Below are 6,000 nucleotides of genomic sequence, written 5' to 3'. Positions count from 1 at the left end.
GGGCTGAGCAATAAGAGCAGTGCTAGTCTAAGCAGAGTAACGGTATGGGAGTTAAGAGATGGATCGTTTACCTTGATCGAGAGACACCTTTTATAGCCGGAGATCCGTGTCCTGGTCAAATGAGTCTTCCGGGGTTGTTGGAATGAGGTTAACTGTCGAGGTCTTCGGGATAATACCTAATCCCCAGCGGAGTTGTCCTCATCCTCTCTCCTGTCTTGGTTGTGCTTATCCTCATGACGTGGTGCCGCCGTAGCTGAAGGGATAAGGTGGGGCCATGGAGGTGATGCGATGATGACATAATCGCAGAGCCGATCTGGGTTGTGGAGGTGACGTGGCGCTGATGTGGCCAAGGAAATAGGGCAACTGCTTGGCGTTCAGAGCCAGCTCAACCATAACCCAGACATATAAACTCAAAGAGAAAATATAAGCTTTATATAAAGCATTTTGGTACAATTCTATTGTTATATATTCACCATATTAAACAAATATAAACATGAAAATAAGAATTACTTTTATCAATAATGAAAATGGAATACAATATTTTCCATCCAAGTGGTGAGTTAGTGGTTAAACTATCCATGTCAAATGGATGTTATTATTAAATAATAAAATACATAAAATTCTAGAAAATGTAGAAATTTGTTGATAATTTTGGGTACATTCTATAATATTATATATTCATCATATAAAAAGTGTGATTGAAGAGAATTATTTTCATTAATGATAGAAATGGGATAAAAAATAAAGAGATTTAATGTCTAACACATGACCCAACTAACCATGTCAAATGATTCAATAATTTAATTAGCTAGGTTATCATAGGCAAGTGGTTTGGTAGGGATGCAAATAAATCAGATCAAATGTGAATTAAGGTATATTCAAATCTGATTTGATCAAAAGATTCGATTGAATCTCATAAATATTGATTCAAATCCGAATCTGATCAAGATGTTAAATATTCGAATCTGATATGATCCAATTTATTTTTTTTTAAAAGTAATAAATTGTTAAAAGAAAAACAAAAATATAAGTATTTTTTCAACTATTTCCATGCGCGCCGAGCCGGGGCATTAACACTCTATATATAAAAGGAGTGTTGGTTGACCAAGTTTACACACGAAGAGTGGATGAGTTTGGGATGGTCAACCTAGTATACGTTCAATAAACTCTTCCGACAACCTACTCCCGATTGCAGGCTTCATCTCTAATTGACTCATCAGAGTCCAGGTGTTCCATATTGCAGTCTTCATCAAAGTTGCCCTTAGGTGAAGAATATGGTTTACCCGATGGAATGGTGGCGAAGATGATTTCTTTAAAATAAAGAAAAAGAAAAAACTTTAATATAGACATTTAGAAAATTTTAAATAGTCATATGAGAATTTTTTTGAAATCAATTAATGGAACACTAACGGATATTCGTCTAATGGCCAAAGTGAGGGGTCTTTGTCGTAAATTAAAGTTCAAGGGTATATGACCCCTTAGTACAGGGGTCCGTGTAATTTACCTTCTTCCACCGTTAGATCCATAGTATCCCCCTCCTTAACCGTTGGAATTCATGTGTCTCACAATTGTCATTGCAGGCTAAAATTTTTGAAAGCCCATTGTCATTGATTGGGATCAATTTCAATTCATGGAGACCTTCATACATTTGGCATCACAGTGAGATCAACTATTGCAGCCTTTTTAATATTTTATATCCATAAAAACTATTTGTATAAAGTTGCAGCTTTTAAAATTTATAATTATTTTTATAAAAATAGATAGAATGCAAGAGTGTCATTTTAATTTATTTGTATGCACTAGTCTGTTTTTAAAATTTGTAATTGTTTGTAGAATAAAATTGGTTGCATACATTAATAATTTATTATTTTTGAATTAAGATTCTTGGACGCTTGCTAAAATTGAAGTGCTGTTTGTATTTTGGATTATTTTTTTTTATTTCATTTGAATTATTATATATATTATTTATTATATCATCATGGTTTGACCTTCGGTTTGTTCCCAATCAAATCCCTGACCTGTGAACTTTTCTCTTTTTTTTGTGAACATCTCCCAAGGGAAAATGAAAGTTTTGACCCTACATTTATATGAATAAATTTACTGAAAAAATAAAATTAAAATATCATTTTTACCTCTGATAAAATGTAAACAACCAGGAAAAAGTGTTAGGGGTATTTTTGAAATAAACAATCATGGGCCCATACTCTTAAAGCTTGTTCCTCCTTCCCTTTAGATGATCACATGACCATTTTCACATGACAATACAAATGATTCTTAACAGGTTCATTAAATAATTTGTTCAAACTATAGGGGTGTTTTAATAAAGCGCAAACTAATATGATAGATTTTGATAAATCTGTAAAACTACAAGGGGTGTTTCAGTAAATAACCCAAAAAAAATAAAAATAAAAAAAACAGAAACACAATATTGTGTGAAAACAAAACTAATGGAATGACATCAATCAGCTCCATTTAAATTCTAATCAAGCCATAAATGTCCATATATCCACGTCTTTGGCTATTTCCAATAATCCCTAACAATGAATTGGGATATGCAAAGCGCTCCTCACAACCACATTCCACGGTTAATTAGAAATATCTCCTCCCGTGAATAATAGCATACAATTATGGAAGATGTTCATGCGCAGCTGATACATGCTGTAAATTTAGTTTGAAATCTGTGAGAAGCAGATCCAATAATGGCCCATCTTGACAGAGGATCACGTAATTGTCACAGTTCACTGCTTATATCCGATTACTCGCTCCTTTCTATTGTTCACGCACAATCTTGGCCCAAATACTTTACAATCCTAGAACAAACCTCTCTCTTGCCAATTTTTTTAAGCATTTATATGCGTTAGACAGTACTCATTCGGTTGGTTTTAAGCCCATGAATTGCTTAGGTCCACCTCAGTCCAACTAACAATTGACATGGCCCAGCACTGTATAAGTATCTCCGCTTTTGCGGAATACAGCCAACGTAAATCTTGGTTTGGAATTCGAGAACAGAACGGGTTTTGGAATCTAGATTCCCACTCGCATCTAGGGGTGTCAATGAGCTGATTTTGGGTTGTACCCATCCAAGTCAATATCAATTTAGATGGATAAGACAGACCAATAAAACACATTGAATTAAACCAGTCCAGACTTAATTGTCCAAAGTATTTACGGGGTTGGATTAGACCTGATTCATCCATAATGCATTTATTTGGGTTAGATTGAACCAATATCAGGTCCATTGATAGAAGAGTAAGAATATAGGTGTCAATAAACCAGGTTTGGGTTGGAAACAATCAAAATTAAAACTAATTTGAACAAATTAGATGGTCCAAACATTGAATTGGACTGGTCCATAATGGTCTATAATATTCGTCAGATTGGATTAGAGTCATTAGACCTGATCTATCTGTAATGGACTCACATTGGACCAAATCCGGTCCAATTGACACCTCTACTAGCAAGTCGCAACAGTAATTCACATTATGCTAAAATAGTAAAATTTGATGTTGCAAGTTTTTCTCGTATTTCTTCTTGAATTTGTGATGCCAAAAGGGTACCCAAAACTTGATGATTGACACTTGTTTCTTCTGAATTTTGTGGTGCTAAAATACTAAAATGTTGATATTGCATGTTCTTCTTTTTGTCATTCCTACCCTTTTTGGCATCATAGAATTCCCAAAATCAACTTGGGAATGGGGTTTGTTGTTTTTTGCAAGGTTTTTTATAATTTTTTGTAATTATTGGAATTAAAATATAAATAGTATTTATTTATGTTTTTTGAGATTTGTCCATAAAGAATGAGTATTTTGTAGATCTATGAATGATTTATCATATCCATATAACAAATGAAATTTCTTCTTCAATAATTATTTTTTATTTTTATAATTTTTTAATTAAAAATAAATAATAATTATTTAAATAAGAAATCACTATTAATTATACATCTACTTAGAAGTTGAACCAATGTCTTTTTTATGATTTGATAAGATAATTAAGCATAGGGTTTTAAAATGAAGTGTGAAAACTAGATACAATTACAAAAAAAAAAAATGATATATTCTATATGATGTGATGATACAACTTTATGATTTCTTTTTAATTAAGAAGCGGAAATTGATACAATTTTATGTCTAAAATTAATTTATTTTTAAAATATAATAAATAATAAACAACAATTTGAATACCAAAAGTGTTCACTTTCATTCTTATGAATGATTTCTATTTTGGGGGTGCTTGTTTTTAGGATTTTGAGAGGAGGGGAAATCCTATTGACCAAAAAACCCATGTTCTTTTTTTCTAATTTATGTGGGGACCAGGGAAATGTTAGTTTCCTAGGTATCACTTACTTGGATAAATTGTGAACCTCATCTCCTAGGTGGGTAAATTAACTTTCCCATCTTGGGAAAGTTGCCTACACTTGGATAGAACAAAAATGCCCCTTTTGATAATGGAATTTTTAAGGCTAAAATGGTCATTATTTTACTTACCTGAAAAATAAAAGATCATGGGTAAATGGAGTTACTGGAATAAATGTTTCCCAGGAAACACTTACCCAGATAAATGCATTTACATGGGTAAGTAACTTACTAAAAAGCAAACGGGGCCTTTAAGGAGCTAGATAATTAAATTCTTTCATTGTAGCCTCTTAGAAGTTAGAAATATGAATTCAAATGTGAAATGTCAAGTGTGAACATAATTAGTTAGATACTTGGATAAATCTGTATGTTGATTATGATTTTTTATTCATAAAACCCCGTAGAATATGTGATTTTTATGTATGTATACTTTATTGAGGCTTTATATTTAGTGTCATTGATGTATATTTATGATTTATTAAAATATTTAAAATGTTATAATATGTATATTGGTTTTTCTCTGATACACATGCATATCCAAAACATTATACTAATACACTTTTTAAAATTTTCTTTTTGATATGTTTTGTGTTTTCAATACTCTTGAAATTTATGTTATCTAGGTGGTCCGGGACATGAATAACCACCACACACTTGATCTTTGAGCAGTGGAATTTTGGAGGATATTGGGAATTTTCCGGTCACCTATTTACTTCTTTCTAGCTTAACGTACCTTAGATTAACAATAGAGCTGCCCATGTTCTATTTAAAAATGTTAATAGAGACTTCATTTCCTTTCTTGTAAACTCTAAGTTGTTTACATGGCTTATTGAAAATATCCTTCTCCACTATGAGATGATATATCCACTATAATTTTCAATAAGATTTTGCCTTTTGCATGGCAAGTTGGCATCTAAACATCGGTTCCTTCCTCCCCCACCCCGCTCATATAGATTCAGTCTGCTCTGCCCGAGTTTTATTCATCTTGTATGTTTTTGGTATAACTTTTTTTTATTCACTAATCGTTTATATTTGATTTATTTATAAAATCGAGAAAAGTGATAATAAAAATATTTATTGACAACGCACTACATTAACATAACGGTGAATAAATGCTTAATCGTTGAAGAAAACGTTAAAATGAAGATGTTTAATACGTACATGGAGTGAAGGTATAGTATTTTTTCTGTTCCACATGAATATGGATATAGACTGTTTAATCATGTTTAATTAGTTTGATGCAATTTTTTTTTTTTTTTGTAATTTTGTAAATAATAGGATGTTAATTAAATTGATATCTAAAAACTTTCACTTGTGTCCAACCTACAGCGAATGCGTGACGAGCTGAAGGCCTATGCTACAATGCATGCAGGCACAACCTTGGACCAGTTACAGATCTCCCAGACCGTTTCTCAATAAGTGCCAGAAGAGGGGGCTCGATCGATCCTCTGATGATGGAAGATGATGCTCAAAGTTCTGCCTCTATTTCGGCCTTTCAAGACCTTTGGGATTAAAGCTCAAGCCCTCAAATTCTGGAAATAGGTTGAACATACAAATAATGGCGGTGGCAATAGGGGTGTCAACGGTATTCGAAAATTTGATTTCAAATTCAATGCTCGACATAATCGAATCAAATTCGGATAAT

Source organism: Nelumbo nucifera, chromosome 4 (genome assembly GCF_055504915.1).
Source record: "Nelumbo nucifera cultivar China Antique chromosome 4, China Antique-T2T, whole genome shotgun sequence".
Classification (NCBI taxonomy): domain Eukaryota; kingdom Viridiplantae; phylum Streptophyta; class Magnoliopsida; order Proteales; family Nelumbonaceae; genus Nelumbo; species Nelumbo nucifera.
The sequence above is the reverse complement of the archived record's forward strand: the minus strand, read 5'-3'. Positions refer to the sequence as shown.